The following is a 22352-nucleotide window of genomic DNA, read 5'->3' as shown; positions in this document are numbered from 1 at the left end:
TACATCACTGAGACACAAAACAAACCATCAAACTCATCAAATCAAATCACTGCTTAATGGTTTAGAGAACCAATCAAATAAAAAACAAGGGGAATATGATACCATTAGGTAATATACTGCATATACACAATATATTCTTTTTCTATAAATACCACAGTTCTAAAGATGTCAGTTGCCGCCAAATAATTCTCTCTCCCTTGTTTTGGTCATTTTATCTGTGAACCAGTCAGTTAACCAGTCAAACCTCCAGCAAGACAGTCAGTCACTTACCACATTAGCAAACAAACAGCCTGACAGTCAGAGAGTGACCAATCCATTCAATCAGTACAGTTACTCAGTCAATCTGCCTGTGACTGTGTATGAATTATGTGCAGTTGAAACTAATAGAAATAATCAGCCAGAGAGAGACAGATGTAGTCAGAGTAAGTTGGTTTAACTGTTTCAGCACCATGGAGAGAGACACATAGAGAAACTGGAGGTGCATTCCAATACCCATACTACCATACCATTCAGTATGCCAGAGAAAGATTTAGTATGTCCCAATACATAGTATGTCAAATGCAGTATGCCAAAAGTACCACGATGTCCTACTACATCCGGTTGCATTTTGCAGTATGCAAGCCAACTTGTTTTTCTGGTTATTCTTAGCCACAATCCTCTACGCAGCGGATTATATGCCACATCGACTGAGCTGCTGAGAAAGCACAGACCAGTGACAGCCATTGACAGCGCGTTGACAGTGCAATGACGGAAACCAGTGCAACAACAGAAGCTGCAATGACAGATGAGGTAGTATATCCCAATGGTATGCATACTGCATGCAACAGTACGTACTTTGTAAGGGGGTGGTGGGGTTTGAATGTTTCAGCACCATGGAGAGAGATACAAAGTGAGACTGGAGGCTTTTCTCAATACAGAGTTTTCCCAGTTTGTCCTAGCAAGTTTGAATGTGGCAAGTTTAACTCGGATGTCCAGACTCATGAGAAGAGGTACCCTCAATTTGCAATTGTGGCAACTGTATTCTTGCTGACATCACCTGCTCAGCCAGGCTCTGATAATTACACTCAGCAGATACACTTGCTATCCTCATGGTAATTTATATATGTTGGTATAATTAACAGGCAAAATTTAATGTCATGCATTACACTGTTGCTGTTTTCATTTAGGGTATATAAAGTGTGTTATTATCTGTACCGAGCCATAAATAGACAAGACAGCACTATTGTCCAATGCTAACTGTCCAATTAAAAATATGAACCTTATCTTTGTCTTCAAATGAATTAATTTGGCATTAACAAATAGATTTTGACTCTGAGACCTATGTTTGTCATACAAAAGTTATTGTTAATTGTTATATGTTTTAAAAGGGTTTATTTTTCATCAAAATAATATTTATTTGGTGACACAATAAGCTGCAGGATGAAAAATATAACTGCCACCACCACTGGTTGGTGCAAAATGCATGCTGGGATGCTTGTTTACCCCAAGTGTGAGCAGAGCAAGAAAACTTCCAAGTATTTGGACCATACTTGGCTAAATGCTGACTTTGAATTGTGACAGTCTTGGGGCCAAGACTGATCAATCCCATTAGAGTACAAATACAGAGAAGAGCACAGATTGAGAAAGGCCTTGGGTATGAATGTTTCAGAACCATGGAGAGTGACGCACAGGATGGTTGCAGCACCATGAAGAAAGACTGCAGTTTAATGTTTCAGCACCATGGACAGAGACAAACAGAGAGGCTGCCATTTAATATTTCAGCACCATTAAGGGGAAATGGGTAAAAGACATTGTAGCTGAGTTATATATTTAATTTTAGGATCCTCTTAAAGCCAGACTGAACTTGCTCCTTGCACCCAGATGAGGCAATGTAGATGCAAAAAGACCAAAAATAATGGTGCATTTGGTAAACATTTCCAAGCCACATCAGCATACAAGGTCTCTTTCTTCAACCATATATATGTTTTTACCAGTGGTGTAGTGCAGGGTATATGCGAGTATACAGTGTATGTCTACTTATTTTTCAGTCGGCATTACGTGTATCCCTTTCTCCCCCCTTCTCCCTTCTGATGTGCATCATTCAGCAGCATCCTATAATAGCCAAATCACGAGAGACAGTCCAGCAGATGAGTCAATCGGCTAACGATAGCGATGCTACTTCGGTGCTGTTAGCCAGCAGCTCAGCTAACAATAGCCTAGTGCCTGCACCCACTCTGTCCCTCATCCCAGTAGGAGAGGATGCTGCCTCTTCGACTACAACTTCAAATGAAGACGTCAACCACGGTGAGCACTTTTTAATAGCAAGACTTTGTAAATTATGTAAATAACATATTTCAGGGCTCGACATTACCATTTGCCCATTACTGTATGTCATGGGAGAAACAGTCAGTCACACATTGAGGGGGACCAATTTGGCAGCAGGGGGTTTGGGGTGGGGTGTCTGACTCTGAAATAGGCTACGGACAGTCCAGGCAAATAGCCACAGATATACAGCCAAACAGTGTATCTTATATTCATGCATTAGGCATTTGTAGGACCAGTGGTATTTGCAAACCGCCCCTTGATAAATGATGTTAATTTTATAATGATGGCACACTCTGGCCTACACTATTTGTTGCAGATCAGCTGTTCCAAGAGACAGTTTACAAAAGAAACTACTGGCCCATAGACTACTTGCAGGGTGAGAGAATAGTTGTCCACTTTTCATGTGTGGATGGATTAAGGAATAAGGACTAGTTCACTCAAAAGGCATCGTTATGTAGTTGTCTCACCCTATATTGATTGCAAAATATGCACCTCCTTTGTGGTTTATGTTAATTTCATAATGAGCTCTACTCCCTGAAGTCAAGCAACAGAAGTTAAGTGAAAAGGTGCAAATACCATTGGTCCATTTATGAGTGAACTAAACATGTAAGGGTAGTCTTACATGTCACGGTTTATAGCACAGGACCTTTATCCTTTGCTGTATGGGCCACATTATAAAAAAGTTTGGAGCATAAATTAAGAGTATACCCACTTACCCAGGCACCATTACACCACTGGTTTTTACCATGGGTTTTCGAACTTGGTAGCTTGAAGGCACAGAGATCTGATATGGTCCCCACTTTCAACTTTCTACCTCCAACCATAAACAAATGTAGCATGAGTCACCCAGGAGTCAGGCACCCTGCTAGTAAATCAGCCACTCAGGCTGTCATTCTCTTGGTTCCCACTGGCCATAAAATCATACATCACCGTCATAGTTACTTTACTGTTTCCGCCTCTATTTCCTCTCATGAGTCTTTCACTGCCTCTGTCCGTGGATGAAATATTGTATTAAAAGGCTGAAAGGTGAAAATACCTAATATTTCCTGTATAGAAAAGATTTAAGAATACTTCTCTTTTTATGTAACATTAGAGTAACATGCCCTTTGAAATAACAACTGGACCAATACGACTTTTTATTTTTTATTTTTCATATGTTCATGGAGCTTTTTCTTAGCTTAACTTTTTTGAGTATGTGATGGAAACCTTATGAAACTCATGCTTCCCTCTGTCAATTTCTTTAACTTTGTTTGTGTGTGTTAATGAAAAAAACAAAGTCCTTCAAAACCAATGCTGGAATAAAGACAAAAATTGAGGGAAACCTTGAAAATACACTGAATTCAAGCTCCCAGCAAATGAATTTTTGACTACTAGTTTTCTCACCGTGTGGACATTTTCTTCTATTTTTTTTTCTTTATCTTCTCTCCTCTCTCTGTGCTTCCCATCAAATTATCAGCAAGTATACTCTATTACAGACCCCACCTGATATAATTACAATACTCTCTTGCATGTCCCTCTTTTTCTATTTCCATCATCCTCTATGTCTCCCTCTCTGTCTCACTGCATCTCTCGTTCTGATTATCTTCTCTCCCTCTCTCACTTTCTGGCTCACAAATCTTGAAAATTGAGATCTGAAGGATGGTGCAGCGGGGAACCTTGATACAAGGCTACCACTCTCAGTCAAATGAAGACACTCCTTTGGCACAGAGAGGTGGGAGAACAGACTATCCACATCTCTCTGTCAGAGAGACTTTGGTGTCAGAGTGAGTGGGTCCTCCACTCGCTTTGCACGTCTTCAAGTATTTCCATTTTATTGAAGCAGTAATACTGACGAGACCTGTAGTGTGGTAGTATCTGAAAAGGTAGGTATATTTATATTCAGGCTCTTAAGTGCGTGCTTTATTGCAGGATATAAACTGACGTACTGTTCTGCAGTTTTAGTAAAATGCTTCCTGTCAGGAAACTCTGGAAACAGAGAAAAAAAAAATCTAAATGTGGACTCGATTTGAATTTACATTTTGATTCCTTTTGATTATCCACAGTTGAGTCAGTTCTCCACATGGCTCGGGATAATTTCATGCATTTCCATCTTGCTCAGCACCTCCGTCTTAAAGTGCAGTCCTCACATGCACTGAGGTCCAACCATACACTTTCAGCTGCAGCTGACTGCATAAGCTTCTGCCTGTACATAGAAATAGAAACTGTTAGGAGAGACTGTAGTGAGAACGAATCACAAGAAACAACCTAAAAACTCAGGTTTATGTGTTAGGAGATTGATGTTGACATTTTGTATCCAACAAAACCTCCAATGAATTGTTGAATAAAGCTGGTATTCAGATGTTTCCTCATAAGGTTTTAAATGGTTTGAACACTTGATAAGAACCATGTTTCACAAAGTTGTTTGTCTTTGCGTAATCTCGCCACATGCCAACAAATTGTCTCTTACTTTTAAATGTGTAGTTCATGTAAATTAATGCCTGTTGTTTGTGTTACTAAACTGAACCTATTAAATGTATAACTTAGTATAACTGGACACCTCTGATGCAAGTTCTTTTAACTGTCTGTAACATGAAAATAATGGACACATGCCAACCAATCACAGCAAATTTCTTCTGTGAATATGGTATAATAGAGTTGCAAAGTGGACAGAGTCATATCAGACGTCCAGGAGTCCAGAAATAAAAGTCCTGTTAATTTTCTCCATACAGCTGGAACACTTCAAGGACAAGATAAACACGAAACTCCCATGAGTCATGAATCATCAGGACAAAAGAGCAAGAGAAATGAGCAACTGTGTTGGAAAATATCTGTTTCTTTGATAAAAAGCCAAAGGTACAAGCCTGTGGACATGAAAACCTAGGGAGAGACATTATGTAGGAAGGTGCGTTTCAGTAAAATACATCCGAGAGCTTAAATATATGATGCTGAAGCTAAAGACTGCACTATGTAGAGACCTGATTAAACATATGGCAGTTTAAATCCATTGATTTTCAGATTCTGGGTCCATTCTGGATGAATTCAGCAGCTATGATGCACTGTTTTATTCCCAACTGCAACAATGAAGTATTCTGGATTTGCTAAAGCGCTGATTTATGCCTCTTTTTGGTTGCTTCTCTGAAGCAACAGTGGCTAAGGCTCATGGGTATTGTAGTAAATTGTTGCCCTAGCAAGTTGACAGTTGAGTCCACAGCCATGCTAGTGGCTCTGAGAGGCTGCACTTCATGCATCAGCATGTTAACATGCTCACAGTGACAATGCTAACATTCTGAGGAAGGTGTTTTTTACCATGTTCAATCTCTTATGTAAGTATATTTACTTAATTAGCAGTAAACACAAAATACAGCTGAGGTTGATAGGAATGACATCCATTTTGCTCATAAAACAAAGTATTGGAAAAATTAAAATTGTGACCTAATGATGGCGCTAGATGGAAAGTGAGGTTTTAAAGTTATTAAGATGTTTTCGGACTGAAAGTTAAGCAAATTTTCCCCTTTGCGTCATTTGAGCAAACTTGACTGTTGGAACACTGCAGTCTGTGTTCATTGGCCCCAAATAGTCAAAGTACTGACTGTTTTTTGCTGTCTTACAACTAGGCTAGATACAGACACACAGACTGAAGTGTGCAGTCTGTCTGGCTCTATATTTTTGTTCCTGCGTGCGATTGTGTAAGGGAAATGGCTGAATAAAAAATATCATTGACTTATTGATTTATGTGCATTTAGGTGTGACTTCTTTTGTTGAAGGAAAATAAGTGGGACTATGGTCTACTGAGGCTGTCACATTCATTTAGAGTAAATAAGTAACATTTTTTTTCATTTTAATGGGATGCGTTTACTGTACAGAACCATATAAATATTTATACTTTTCAAACCAGGACCTGAAAAAATCTGAAAGATGCTGAGATTCTACATTTCATATTGCTTACTACACTACGTTTAACAACAGCGTTTTTAAAGAATATCATGCCACTCAAATCATAATATACCTCAGGGTTACTCAGTACATGTAGCCTCCTTGCTGTCATCTAGTTTTGCTTTATGTTTGGCAGTCTTGTGACAATTTGCTTTCCAGATCAGTTAGAAGTCATCTAGCTCACATTAAGAAAAACAATGAACAAAACCTTGTTGAGGGAATGACAATAAGACTGTAACGATTCTGGATAGTTTAATATTGTCTAAATGTGAGAGTCTGGACTTGGTTTGTATGGAGGACTAAATCTGATTTGTAGGGAAACACATTAATGAATGAAGAAATAAAAACAGGCCAGGCTTAAGTGAGATGGCATTATTGGTTTAGGCATGTTTACTCTTGGATGGTTACGATCTAGGCAATTAGTTGCTGAATGTAGGCCACCCCAAGGTGGTCCTCAGTAAAATATGTTTATATTCTCCTAATTGGCGTTGCCAAGCATGTTTTTCAAGAAAATATTATTTGCTTCCTGGATAGTCTTTTTTTTTTACACCAGAGACCATGGTTCACATCCTGTATCCCATGTGTTGTTGGGTTTAGACTACTAAATACTTGGTTAAAGGATAGTTTCGCAATTTTTCAAGTCTGTCTTAAAACAACAGTCAGGTGCCCAAATGAACACTGAATGAGGTTTTCCTCACTGTAATCATTCCTCCTGTTCATACTGGCTATTAAAAGATCCCCTTCAGATGTGCTGTCAATGTAAATGATGGAGGACAAAATACACAGTGTGTCCACAAAGTCATTTATAAGTTTATCTGAAGCTTATATGAAGCTTCAGAAGTCTGAGTTAGTCATATCAAGCAGATATCTGACACATTTACAGTCTTTTTAGCATCAAATTCCCTCTTTGTGTTTCCTCGGACAGTGTTTCCCTGTTGAGCTGCGGTGGAAGTACTGTAACAAAAAGAAAGACTTTGGCACTAAAAAGACTGAGATGTTGAAAGATATCTACTTGATTTGACTCATTGAGATGCTGAAGCTTCATATTAGCTTCAGATAAACTTTTACATTTTTGCACAGAAGGAGGACTGTGGATTTTGTCCTCCATCACTTACATTGTAAGTGCATTATGAAGGGATCTTCTAATGGTCAGTATGAACAGGAGGAATGATTACAGCAAGAAAAACACATTTCAATATTCATTTGGGCTCTGGACTGTTGTTTAAAGACAGACTTGAAAAACTGTGACCCTGTCCTTTAAGGTTCAGGTAAGATCACGGTTTTCATTAAATACTAAGAAACATGTCTCATCTCAGTCATCAAGTCTTGACAAATGAATGTTGAGCATTTTGCAGGTATAGATAGACCACGACAGCCATTCTACAGCCATTCGAGTTATTCTGTGAGGTTGCGTTGCTTATTGTAAAGAACACCAAACTATTAGATAGATAAACCAAAGTATTGGACAAATTGAATTTAAGAAAAAAAAAATTTTTGCTCATTTTGTGCCTTTCCCAGCTGGATTCAAACTGAAGATTGTGGTTCATGGTCGTCTTAACCCTTAAGAAACAGCAAAAAACCCCACAAATTCAAATACTGACACGGTGACGGCACTAGATGAAAAGTCAGGTTCACAAAGTTCACAAAGACCATGGATGTCTGCACCAATCCGCATGGTAATCCATCCAACAGATGTCGAGACATTTCACTCACTGAATCACAAATGTCAACCTGCAGGTGTCACAAGAGAAAAAGTCAGGATATCATCAAAGTCATTAGGATTTCTTCTCTGGACACCATGGATATCAACAAGGTTTATGGCAGCCCATCCGAGTTGTTGTTCACTAAAAAACAAAACTGTCAACCTCATGGTGGCTCTACATGAAAAGTAAGAGGATCACCAATGACGATGGGATTCATCCACTGGGGACTGTAAATGTCTGTACAAAATTGTGTGGCAATCCATCCAATAATTGATGACATATTTCAGTCTAGACCAAAGAGGTGGACTGGCCATTCATACAGCCACGCCATGAAAAAATGTAATCCACGTGGCATTATGTTTATTAAAAAACATGCTTGCTAATGTAAATTAGATACATCTGAACTCAATTTCAAGGAGCCAGGGTCAACTCAGATCTTTTATTCTGATGCTTTTAGATATATACTTGTTTTTATTTGTAATGTGAGATGAAGTGCCCCATACAATATGATGCTTCCTTGAAACTGAGCCAAAAAATAAAATGTTATGTTTCAAGAATGAATGGAAGTGAAAGAGTTTTTTTTATTTTTTTATTTTTTATCATCATACTGAGGATAATATCTCCCCACTGAGAATTAATCTTGCTGTCAGTGTTTTAAAAGTTGCTGTATTTCAATGAATATCAGTCCAGGAACAAAATATAATGGATATGTTAAGTGAGTTGGGTTTTTTTTTGTCTTTCTTTTTGTCCTTATCTTTGTATTCAACATCCAGATGGTCTTATAAGAATGCATCACAACGGTTGGAATTTAGCAAACACAACAGCAAGGACCGGCGTCAGTCTGGGGTCGGCTAATGTACAAAGTATGCATGGTCAGGTACACACATCATGCAGCATGTGTGTGGTCTCATGGCCTCAGCAGAGCTCTTTGTCTGCTTCTTTCAGCACAGTCAGGAAGCGTTTTGCCCTCCTCAGCCGAGGGGTTGACTGCATAATTCAGCCGGAGCGATGGGGACTCCCACGATGATTGAACATAATGACGTGTGAACCCATTAAGCAGCTAATCAGAAACAGCAATGAAACTGCTGATGATGAAGGTGACGCCAGTGAGAACTTCATCGCAATCACCCCCCCACCCCCCACCCCCACCCCCACCACCCCCCTTCCAAAAAAAAAAAAAAAAGCTAATTCTGCTCCCCAAGGAGGGTAATTGAATTTGAAAAGGGAGGGGGTGTAGGGATCCTGCTGCAGTGTGTTCTGTACCGTATGTGGCTGCTGCTCACACAACTGAAAATGCCGACATGAATGCGGGAAGGTGTTTATGAATAATGCAGCCGTATCTGAGGAATAAATCTGAAGCCTCTGAACTTGTTGAGCTGTTTTAGTGTCATGTCCACTCCTATCTTTATTATTCACTCATGTGAAAGAGTTGCTGTTACTGCTGATCCAATTTAATCAGACACACACCGAAATAAGGTCATTTGGCAGTTCATGGTGCACTGCAAAAATCTCATCCTATAAACAAGAACATGTTTAAAATTTAAAAGAACTATGCTGGTATCACACAAAAACATCTGCCAGTGGGGTAAGCAAGAATGACTTGATTGGATTTTTTGAAACTTGCACAACAATTAGGCAAGTTAAAGATATTAGCTATGAAATTTAATTAATCAGACATTAATTCTTGGGACACAAAGGGCCAGATGACGCATTCTGCCCCAAACACATATGCTGTACATCAACCAGAGACAACAGCCAATTTTGTGTGTTTTTTGAGGGTGCGTCACTCTCTGCACTGCATATGCATTTAAAGGATGATTGCGCATATAATAGGAGGAGACATGTTAGAGGTTGATTATGCATTCAGCTGCCATTACTGAAGTCACGCAATTGTGTTTGGGAAAAGAACCGTGCATTAAATAATGGCTAGTATATAGCTAAAACCCAATTATTTGTAATAAGCATGCATGAAGTCAGTTATTATTAATGAGCATAATATCAGATTTTAAAATAACGTAAACAAAGGGTAGATGGCGAGTTTTGGTTTGTGTTGATCAAACATGAATTTGTACTCGAGCATCAATAAATTGCAGTAATCACTGCAGGCTAAACTAACAAAACAAACTTTTGTTAAAACATTTAGGCCAAAGTGTATCTATCACAACGTCTCCACCTCCACCTGCTTCACTCTGAGGTGCTACTGCTCCAGCTCTCTCTCTCTCCACCGGTTGCATTGCCTTGTGTATATTTTTTAAGTGTTTGATTTGTCTTATTATATCATCCTCAATTTCCATTAATTGCCTCCTGGGCGGAGCTGAACCACAGTCAAACATTTTGCAATCAAAGATCCCCTTTTTTTTTTCTTCTGAGGTTGGTTATCTCATAGAAATCCCACTGCTGACAGCGTTTATGAGCTCTCTTTCACTTTCAGTGTGTGTCTTGGAAAGCTGTCTCTGGTGCAGTCCAGGAGCTGACTGTATAATGAGCTATTTGTCTTATAAAGTAAATCAGGTGCTGAATACACACAGGTTGCGGCCTCAAACTCAATTTAAACCGTTGCATACATTTTTGCACTATTTTCTCAGTAAATCTAGCCCAAAGTCTTCTCACACTACCCCCACACCCCCTTTGTCACACAAAAAATAAGTGAAATCCTGCTACTATAGTTTGTTTCCATAGCCTTTGGAGCCAGCAGAAGCTTCCTGAAGCTGACCAATCAGAACAGAGTGGGCCCATTGGGAGGCGGGGCCTTAAAGAGACAGGAGCTAAAACAGTCTGTTTCAGACAGAGGCTGAACTGAGAGGCTGCATAAAGGGCCAGTATAAGAAAAAATAAGGAGTTTTTTGAACTGTAAAGCATGCAAAGATATTCCAGCAGTGTTTCCCCTATAATAGTGCAGGCCAGGCGGGCCCCCAGGCCAACAAGAACCCCTGCCAGGCCAAAAAATTGTTTTTTAAATGTCAAAAACAATGCCAAGTATCCATTCATTCGGAAATCAATAGGGTTTGGGAGCCTCTGTGCAGCGCTGTTTTGAAACACGAGTCTGTGTCGTTGCCTGGAAAACTCCAAGTAGCGTAACTCCTTTTAAGAAATAGGGCAGAGTGTAAGCAAGTGAGTGGTTAAGCGAGAGAGTGAGTGTCAGAAAAGCGGAGGAAAAGGTTAGCAGTAAGTTGTCAATATGGCAGTAAATGTACAGTACAGACTACAGTGTCTCAGTTAATAAATGCTGCAGCTTGAAAAGTCACGGCTGTTGTCTCCCCAACAGCGTGAAGGGGTTAGCTCCAAAAGGTTAGCTTAACCTGACGACGCTAAACAGAGAAATAGAGAACAGAGAAATGTGTGACTGTTAATCAAGGCCAAACCACTCAACCTAGGGGAAACACTGTTCCAGTATAAAAAATGTAGACCTGGAAATGTGCATGATACGTCCCCTATAAGTATACAGTTTTAGCAATGAGGACTGTTGCTTTCTTTTAAATATATATATATATATATATATATATATATATATATATATATATATATAAAAAGAGAAACTGATGCTGTTGTTTCTGTCTCAATAGCTTTACGATTGGTCTGATTATTAAAACAAGCCATCTAGTTTTCTCTTCACAGATCAAATCACCACAAGTTACCTCGAAACAGCTTAATAAGCTAACACTAAAATGAAGACTTTTTGAGCAGCCACTACTTTCCTTGGAGAATCTGCAACACATAAACTATAGCGAACCATCTCACACAGTTCCTTTCTCTTTCTCTCTTTCTCCAGAGCCAGTGTAGGCATGGAGAATGACAGCAGATGAGATCTCCGGTCGTCTCTCTCGTGGGAACATGGCTGCCAACAGCTGATCTGTCGCATTCTTCATCATGATCTCCATGGCTGGCGCGTCGCACACTTCGCCCACAACAAATTCACTTCTCCTTCATCTGTCTGTCTTTGTGTGTTTCATGATTTCTCCCATTTTCTTCTCTTCATCTGCCAACTTTTCTGTCCGCCTCCATCAGTTTGATTCGGTCTGTACTCCTATGAAGTCGCAAAGATGTCTGAGTGTTATTTCTTAAAAAAAAAAGATAAAAATTAAATATGTTCCTTTGTTTTCCCCGATATTCTTCTGATGTGACATGAGTGTACATTCTCTGCTATTGGCCAGGTGTTGAGCATCACTGCAGAGATTTAAACCATCTCTCCTAAATACCATCCAACCAGCCGGCAACTCAGCGCCTTCTTCAACTCCCTAAAAGCATCATTAGAATCACACTTGTCTTCATTTGCCGAGGACACCAGACATACCGGGCATTTATCTTTATAAAGTTGCTTATTTGTATAGATGAAGCCGAAGTACAGGTCACATTTTTTAACTCTGTGTTTGCTCACTTTTGGCTCAGCCGCCTAAAATCAGGATTCTGCTTCATTCCAGACATCAAAAAACATCATTTTCTCACATTGTTTGATAGAATGAGAAGACAGAATTTTTGTCTTGAAGGAACTTATTAAACCTTTTGAAAATCCTCTTTAGTCTCACTGATGACAATATTTAATAATCTTAAGCAGTCATTTATTCATGGAAAATAAGCAGGGCATCATTGTGATTCCAGGATTTCCCCCAAGCAGTTTTACAAGTTTTTAATTTGCCAAGACACAATAGAATGAGCTCGTTTATTGCGTCTTTTCATCATTTTCATTTTTTATAATCATGCCAGTTAAGCATTCATCATCATCACAGAAATTGCTTTCAGCTTCTTCACACCAGCAAAAATTACTTCACAGTCCAGCTCTGTTCCTGGGAGTTTGACAGGTATGTTCTTTCTCCTTACAGCAATGACAAAATCATTGATTTTTGGTCACTTGGGGACAGAAAAACTTAACCTGACAAATTAAAAGGTTGATATAGTGAACGTGTTAACAGACAACTGCCTATTTACACATCCAGCTGATATTATCATTTGTCTGGAGTTGTGTTTCTGTCTACATGATGAATTTAAGTCAAATATTCATTCTCCTTTTTAGTCCTGGTTTGGTCTTCACCTACTCCTGAAGGCAATGGCTCTTTTTCTGCTCAAAGTTTCACGTTCTTCATCAGCTAGTTGCTAACATTGACCTTTTGCTGTTTGGTGCTGGATAGGTCACGCACAGTGGGTTCATCAGAGCTTGTTTTCTAAAAACAGCTACCCGCAGCTGCTGGAAACAAGCAGGAAATGACTTTGAGTCTGACTAAAAGTAAAAACAGGACATAGTCCTCTGTAAATTTCTCTTTGAATGCAATATTTACATCAATAATTCATAAATAAAACTTGTTGAAAGGTAGTGTTTTTAGCCATTGCTGATAGAAACCTGCAGGTAAACTGTCAGCCCATAAAAGAGCTGATGAATTAATAAGATAACATTTTTATTTACAAATAAAAATCTCACATTCTTTTAGCTTGAAAAATTAAAAAAATACTCTATTTTTTTTAGGTCATTTATAAAACATGTTGCCTTGATGCAGAATTTGCTCATAAAGAGCCACTTCACTGTGCAGCCCACTGTATAAGATTAGTCACATCTTTTTATATGGAAATTACCTCCATGTGTAATTTCTTTAAGTGCGGTTTGTGCTTTCTGTGACATACAAACATATATTCCCCCCTATAGCGTCTTTATGTCCAAGTCTGCATCAAAACGAGGAGTTTCTATGCCAGTGAAAACATTACATGCATGCATAATTTAGATGAGTGTAGCTTTGTCTCCATACTGAAGCTGCATAGTTGCCGTTTGGTACAAAGCGCTGTTTATCCATATCTGTTTCACCAACAGCCCGCTTTAACTTGCCAAGTACATCCTGACAGGGAAGAGGAATTAACAAGTGACGTTTCACAGTTATTGTAACAGGCAACAAGCACAAACAAGAGTGAGATCTGAACACAGAAGACACAGAGGAAATTAATTCTTTATAAGAGTAGTATTAAGTGTTCATTTGGTTCATATCATTTGGAGTCTGACCGCTATAACATTTTACATGATTTTACAACAATATATTGGATGATGATCTGATCCATGCATGCTAAATCATTATTTTGCACACAGATGGAACTATATATCTTAAAACACTAGGATAATGTTAATGTTTTTCATTCTCTCTTTACATCAGGATCAAGTGATTAAATAAGAAAAAAATGAAGATGTGTCTAATAGTTTTTTTATTATTAAAAATAAAAAAAAGGTCTTTGGGGGAAATATCAGAAATGTTCCTTTTTGTCACAGCTGACTGGAGGGGTGTGTCGGTGTCTGTGTTTGATTGACAGTAGCTGGCAGGCTGAACTCCAGTGGCACTGGCAGGCAACAATAAAACAAAGTTGCACTGTAGCTACAAGTCACGGACCAAACCAGCATCTAAACAGACTAAAGTGACTTTTTGCAGGTATGCTTACATGGTGTTTAATGTGCTGCAGCTGAGCAGCTAATTAGCTACATAATTAGCTAATTAGCAGTGCACTTTTCCCCGGTGAATGTTTGATGGCTCGTTCAACAAGCAAAGGTGCAGGACAAGACGTGTGTTCATGTTTGTAAGTTAGATAAGAAGGAGACTTCAGCGGGAAAGCTAATGTGGGTTGTTGTTTAGAGTCTGTGGCTCTTGTGTTGTGTAGCAGGATGCAATCAGGCTCAGTGTGACCGTCTGCTCTGACTATGATAGAAAAATGACATTATTGCTTTCTGTAAAGAGTTGATTGGCTGTATGGAAATAAGTACTTTAGCTATGGAGACTAACTAACTATAACTAACAGTATTCAGCTGAATTAATGCAAAACTAAGGGGGTGCCATCATGAAAAAAACAAATACGACATATACATTCTCCCGTTTCTCCCTTTTTTCTCAGAGGAGAATAAATTACATGTGATTTATAGAACAGACATTATGGAGCAGAAAACAATGCAATTTAACTTCACCTAGATTTTACAGTAAGTGTTGGCTTTTGATGTGTCATCAGCTGCTGCATCTCCACTATGAACTGAAGGTCCTCTTCAGCTTATAAAAGCCCAGAGAAATGATAGTGTTGGTCATTTTTTCAAACACTTTAGATAATTTATCTCTACATTTTCTTGCCTTGTGACAAGATGGAAGTCTGTAGTGTGATGCGGTTATACTGCTGCAAGGGAAGAGGCATTGTGCTTGAAAGGCTGGGCATAAACCCCTGCCCTGTTTACAGCTTTACTTCTAACCATCTTTCCCTAACTTTAGTACTTTTAGTTTCCTAAACTTAAGCAGACCTTAACTATAGAGGTGGCAGATCATAAAGCCCTCATACATTTATATATGAGTCGTATTGGGACATTCACACAAAGTCCTTATTGGAACTGGTGGAGATCATGTCCTGCTGCAGGACGTTGAAATTGCTTCATTTGGTGGGAGCAGATCAAAGTTTCAGGGCTCCTCAGAGTGTGAACTCTTTCTTAGAGTCAAGAAACTTATTGGTAAGTCAGTTTTACTAATGTAACATAAGAATCAGTCCAGCAAGACAAGAGTCATTCCAAACTCATTTGGCTTTGTACACATGAATTATGATCCGCTGCCTGATTTTAAGCCATTAGATTATTTCATTAAGTCAGTGAAACATAAAATTCCAATTAGGATGAAGTCTGTGTGTCACTGCCAAATGTAAAAATGTAGAACTGGGGTGATTAGCTTACTAATTTACACTTTCACTGGCATTAATTTTGCATTGATGTGTGTTGGATTTGGCCAGCGCTGCTGCTGCATTGTCTCTGCTGAGTCAAGACTTTGATTCAATTCCACTATAAATAAATAAACGATGTGGAAGTGTGGGGTCAGTTGTAACACAAATAGGACTGCAATATTAAACTTTCTCAAACCCACATTGTTCAGCTCTGTACTAGTTTAAATAAAATACATGTATCTACATTTAATAACAGTTTATCCAGATGATCTAAACTGATTTATTGGAAAGTAAAACAGAAAGTAAGCTCATCCAAAATGTCACACTTATGGTAAGTGTAGGTCAAGTTTGGTCTGGATGGATGTTTACAACAGATAGTTTGAACAATCATTTTACTGTTGGTCTTTGTTTTCTCTTCCAAAATAGTTTGACTAACCTGGAGGTTTGTTTACAACTTCTCCGACTGCCTGTTTGTTGCCCATCTAACTTTTTTAGTGCTGTTACCATATTCCCAGATTTCAGCAATTAACTTTGTGAATACAATGTTGTTATTACTCATCAAAATTATGGCCCAAACTTTGAAAATAAGATTATTTATTGAATGTGTTTTTGTTCAGTAAAAACTGAATATTTTAGCTTGAACTAAAAACTGTGGTTGGATGTGCCACTATTTCCGAAAATCATCATATAACATTTTTGAATAATAATAAAGTTTGATCAAGTTTGAGCACCAAGAACAGTCTTTTTTTTTAACAAAGTCTTAGTTGGCTGAGGAAGGAAATTCAGTTTTCACTAATTTATGGGTTCAGATTTAAAATGTGTTAACTGATTCTCACACTTTACAATATCAGAGAAAAACATTAACTAGCTAATCACATCATTCATGAGAGTATGTAGGCTACATTAGCATGCAGCCTGGTAAAAAGGGATGAAATATGTACCGCAAATACAGTATTTATATTGATAATCAGTGAAAAATGTGTGGCTTTTCCTTCTTCAAGCAGGGATGAGCATGAGGGTGCTAAGTGACATCATAGGTAGATAATAGTGTTAATAGCTGGGCTGATACTCACCAGTACACACTTTTTCTAGATTTTTTGGCGTACCATGACTTTTCCTTGCACACTGGCACTTCTCACATTCTGCCAGTACTTGATTGAGGCAAAAAATAAAAAGCCAGACTCAGACCACATCTGTGTCTTCTGTACAGCAGAGACAAGCCCCCACCACTGCCAACGGGTTCTTGTCTTGGAGTAGATGGAGCAAACAGCACCAGCGGGGGCACTGTGGCCTGTTTGTATTTTCGCTGATTCCACCCCCTTAGTTCTCCCTTAATCGTGCACCTGCTAATGTCTGTCCCCGACAGACTGACTGACTGACTGACTGATGAAGTTACACCACTGGTCGGTTAGATGCCACCTAACTGATATGTTTTTTTTAATCTAGCTAGGCGGTAAAATGGAGAGAAAATACAAATTGGGTACATTAAAACACAAGAAGCGAAAGAGTAAGAAAAGTCACATCTGCAATTGCAACCTGTGCTCCTCTTACATCTTACTTCTCATCTTGCTCATCCTTTCAACACAACTGCAATGATGATGACACAGATAATCAAGCTAATGTTACCGCTAGCACAACTAGCCTGAAAGTGGCTAACGATGAGGCTAGCATTGATCAAAGCACAATCTCCAAACACCTTGCCATGAAAAGCACGTATTTGGTTCTATGGATGATGGTGGAATACACCAGTGGACCACACTACAGCAGGCTGAGCAGGGACAACAACTGGTGAGTGAAAGATCCATAATTAGTCTTTATTAATAATGAGTTTTAGTTATGAAGAAATGTAGACTGTCTGCTTTGTATTTGAATAGACCTTGTAGTGTTGTAGACTGTCATGTCTATTTTATGTTTATGTTATTCCCGTGTGAAAGACATGGTACTGAGACAGTGCACCTGGCCTGTCGCTGTCCACCAGAGGTGGTGCTGAACTGTTGGTCAATCAATGCACTGATTGATTGACAGCACTGAGAGCTGTCCTCGGTGCTGAAACATTTGAATGCGACTGGCAACCTGTTTCTTTTTTTGTTCCTCAGAACAAGCTTGTCTGACAAAGTGGCTCACTGTATGTTTTCATAGACATAGGCTTGCTTGGCTCAATAAGTGACAATTTGTGTTTATTAATAGGATCGGATATATCAGCTTTTTTACGGTTGCGAATTTAGGGCCCCTCGAGAATGCTCTGCCCCCTCTGTGCTGAGAGTTTAGCTCCACCTCTGCATGGTATCTTTTATTCACTGTGGAAATTCAGAATGTAATACTTTATGATTTGCTGTTACCGATTGCTGCCAACATGTGAATAAGTGCTGGAGTACTGGCACTTATGTTTTTTTCCACTTTAAGCACTGGTTTAGTTATTGGAAAAGGTCACTGGTAATGATCCCCTGCCTTCAACCATAAACTGTGACCTGACAAGCACTAAGTCTTTGGTGGCAAACCCATAGCGGATAATCAGCGGCCGGCAGAGACTCCAGCTGTTAATATCGACGCCTGCTTAAGGAAGCATGTCTTTATAATTGCATGTGCTGCTCAGATGCGCTGTTTGGTGCACAAAACCAAAAAAAAACAAAAAAAAACAAAAACAAATTGATAAATGTGTCTCAACAGTGAAAAGAATTGAGCCTAGAGCCGATTTTTTAAAAACAAAGGCCAGATTATTTTCATAACAAGTATTGATCACTTTTGTGCTATACCTCTCTCAGCAAAACAGGCAGTCAGTGTGGGTGTACTGTATGTGTGATAGTGTGTGTGTGTGTTTGTAGTCATTAGACATTGTAGACATTTTTGCACTTTAAGCATTTGTGTATCCATGCATGTGCAGTTATGCATATATTGTATGTCTATATTTAAGGATGACAAAAACAAAACAACACAGATATATTGGTATTGACATATTTCTTCGCAGATGTAGGAAAGAAAATTGCATCACAGAAACACCAAAGTTTGAGGTAATTACATACATAGTTTAACCACCAGAGAGCACTGACAAGATCATTTTTCAACATTAAAATGTCCCACTCAGTATACATGTTGGTTACAATTCTTTAATAAAGATCCTCATCAAAAGATTGTTAAATAACAAATATTAATACATTGTTATCTGATCATTATATCTCAAAATCCAGTATTGGTCAGGCTCTTACAAGAATGGTAAAAATAATGTTATTGTACATTTAAATAACCACCTTATATAGCCTTTTAGACATTAAAATAAAATAAAATGTGTAAAAAGTGTTTTACATGGCAGTGAAAGCACAAGAAATAAAATACAATAAAACATAACTGAACGTAAGAAGATTCATTTGTTGATTCGGTATTATTTCTTTAATTTCAGTTTACACTTTTAACATAAAATTTCACACAACATAAACTGCACTCTTTACAAAACAGAGAGAGAGAGAGACAGAAAGAGCAAAGGGAATAAAATGAGGCAGTAAAACAATGTAAAATATTGATCAAAATAAAATGAGAAATACTTAAAAAAATCAAATAAATATACAAAAGACTTATGAATGCAAGTCTATAAAGGAATTTTATGTAGTGTAAGTGTGTGTGTGTGTGTGTGTGTGTGTGTGTATACGTGGCTGCTGTGTGTCTGAGTCTGTGCCAGGGCCTTTAAGTGTCCGTGTGTTTTCTTTACGTGCATGAGCGCGTGCGTCTTTAAATATTCTAATCGATGTTTACGACCCCTGGCGAGAGGAGGGCTGTCAGTGTGCCAGCTTCACTGCAGCTGGGGACACTGCCGCCCCCCCCCCCCCCCCCAACACACACACACACACACACACACCATCACTACCTTTCCTCTCTCACTCCACTAATTGTCTTTGCTTTCTCCCTCAGCAACCGTCGCTCCTCTCACAGGTTTCTTTAACCTCTAAACACCCTGATTCTTTCCCCTGTTCTCCGTTGTGTATTGCTCCTCTCTCATCCTTTTCTTTTCCTCTGCATCCCTTTCTCTCTTTCTCTCTCTCTCTCTTTCATAAGTGTTTGTGTCTATCTCTCTCTCTCTCTCTCTCTTTTGGTTTTCAAATCATGATCCCCCCCTCTGCTGCTGCAAGGAAAACTCCACCTACTCAGCGCTGTTAATGTAGTCACTGACAGTGCGAGCCGCTCTCTCTCTCTCCCCCCTCTCTCTCTCTTTCGGTCTGTGCCTCTCTCACTCACTCTCTCTCTCCCGGGCATCTACCCCCCCAACCTTCCTCCTCCTCTCCTCTCACATCGCTCTCCGACTCTCCACTTGCGCTCACAGCCTCTTGCCTGCCCGACACTCTCTGCTCTCCCCACCTATCTTTCTCTATTGCGCACACACACACACACACACACACACATTTACACACATGCATGCATGCATACACACTCCCTTCTCTCGCTGTCTCCCCTCTTTCTCTCAGTCACATTCGGTCCTGTGCAGACTTGAGGAGCCCGGAGAGGAGATGATGCTGGTGGTGATATTGTTGGAGCTTTAGTGGTGATTTTTCTTTTCCTTCTTTGAAAAAAGAAAACTAGACTGAGAGCAATGTTGATGCAACAGCACCTCTTCTCTCTGTGCTGCGTTGATCTGCTTGCCTCCTGCCTAGAATCAGCCCATTTTGGGGGGATTTAAGCGACAGAGAGTGTGCTGCGCCGGCTGTGCGCTCTGCGGTTCTGGTGCGCTGGATCTCCTTCTTCTCCTCCTCTTTATCTCTTCACTGAAGGATGCTCAGTTCTTTCCACGATCAGGAATATTACTACTACAACTATCAATACTCTTGCTGCTGCTGTCCACTTCTCTGCCCTGGCCAGATCGTAGTCTGAGGAGCCCTGGTCCCCAAAAGGGAAGAAGAGGCATGTTACAGGCACCCGTGTTGCACATGGAAATGAGCCGTCTGCTGCTGGTTCTGCTTGACTCAAGCCTCTAAACCAGACTTGAGATTATCTAAAAATCACAGAAAGGCTCTGAAGAAATTGGGAATCCTAAGAGTTCCTTTCTGAGCCGAAAATCCCTGTATCACTGTATATTGAGGAACGCCGGCTGCTTAACCAATCCTATGGTTTTCTGACTTGTCCAAGACTGTGATTTTGGCATCTGACTAAGAGGTAAGGCTGCTTTTACTTTGACTTTGCTGTGTTGCTTCTTTATGGCATTGTCACTCCGCTCTGCTCTTCTTGAGCAACACTGATTCTGTACTTTGGAGAGGAACGTCTCAGTCTCAGTGATGTGGCAGATTTTGCTTCGCTGGATTACTCTTTTGCTCTGCTAGAAGCTCATTTTAAAAAAAAAAACAAAAACAAACCAAAAACAAAACCCACTGTCCACTACTGAGCTGCGAACGTATCCTCGAGCTTTCTCTGTTTAGTCATAACTGGCACTGCTCTGTCCTGTTTACTATGCATCATCCGGTGTCTGTAGCAATGTCCCCTCACCGTGTGTTTCTGCTCAGTAGTCGGCTAGAAATGAATGGCACTGCAGCTGAGAAGCCAGAGGTGTGAAGTGGATTTCTAGATCCACGGAGCATCCGGCGTCTGTATGCACTGAGTTTGTCATGATCAGTCTGCCGATATTAGAGCACAAGGATCTGCACTCAGAGATGAACTGCAGCTATTTTAAGTTCATTATATCCATTTTTTCGAGAGGAGGTTTCATTGTCTTCAGTTTATGATTCATTTTTTGTCTCCGAAACCCAGACGACTCATTCTGTTATAGAGTTTGTGGGCACAAAAGGTTTTCATTATCTCACATGGTGGATGTTAGAAACGTTACTGTTATTTGTTGGCTTATTCCTGATCAAATTTTATAACACATTTCAAAGCTTGTTCCTGGATGTACTGTCTATTAGTGGTTCCCCTCACCATGCTCATCATCCACATGAACTGGTACATCTGGATGTCTACTTTGCATCCAGATTGTGCATTGAATTTGGAAGTCTGCTATACTGTAAATCAATTGGTGCATGGGTTATTCCCTGTCGGATAGAATAACTGCATGGTGTCTGTATGTGGAGACCCAGATGTGGGGTAATTGCATTCAGGAGTTCACTGTATGGTCCATTCAGTGTCAAAGTCTGTGCCGACAGGCGTCTTCTTCAGAATCAAGCAGCACAACAGCATGACTGAGTACAACATAATGATTTCTCATATTTGTCACTGAGATGTTCACTGATCTGATGGTGTTACTGGATCATGTCTGCAAATTTGAGTACAACATTTAAGGATGATCGCATTAGGTCTACTGTAATTTCTGGATCATCGCTCCTCAGCATTTGTTGAATAAATTACTCAAGTGAAAGTCAGTGAATTTGAAAACCAGATGGAGTATCCTGTGTTATAAATAGAAAGATATCCTGCTTGGATCAGCTGCTCTGAAAATATTCACAGATGCTTTCATCGTCCATCTGTCCTGTTTTAGTACCACAAGTGAAGAACAGATCGAGTGGCATGGAGCCAGAATATCGTTGGGAAGATTTACATCAATAAAGCATTAAAGAAGCTCATGAAAAGTTGTTGTGTAAATGTATATCTCCATGAATAGTAAAGAGATGATAATATTGATCAAAGTTGGCCTCTAAAAAACATCATGAGATAACTCTTCTTGTTGCCATCGCAGTGGATGGATCACTGTGCTATGCTCACTACTTGTTTGGCTGCTGTGGAAAGTTGATCAGAATCGACTCCCCCCCCCCCCCCCTTTGGCTCCAGTCAGCAGTTTTTTTGAACATGGTGTATACAGCAGCTGTTGCACAC

At 39.5% G+C, this 22352-nt stretch overlaps 1 long non-coding RNA gene across 1 annotated transcript; it reads left to right on the top strand.

Moving 5' to 3' along the window:
• The first annotated feature begins 2045 nt into the window (after positions 1-2045).
• Positions 2046-5989, top strand: LOC122995775. The gene is made up of 3 exons (XR_006406859.1): positions 2046-2283; positions 5013-5185; positions 5299-5989. It is a non-coding gene; the product is annotated as an uncharacterized LOC122995775 (long non-coding RNA).
• Positions 5990-22352: the final 16363 nt, after the last annotated feature.

The sequence above is a fragment of the Thunnus albacares genome, chromosome 13 (assembly GCF_914725855.1).
Source record: "Thunnus albacares chromosome 13, fThuAlb1.1, whole genome shotgun sequence".
Taxonomy (NCBI): Eukaryota; Metazoa; Chordata; class Actinopteri; order Scombriformes; family Scombridae; genus Thunnus; species Thunnus albacares.
Note: the sequence above shows the minus strand (reverse complement) of the source record. Positions and strands in the feature narration are given on the sequence as shown.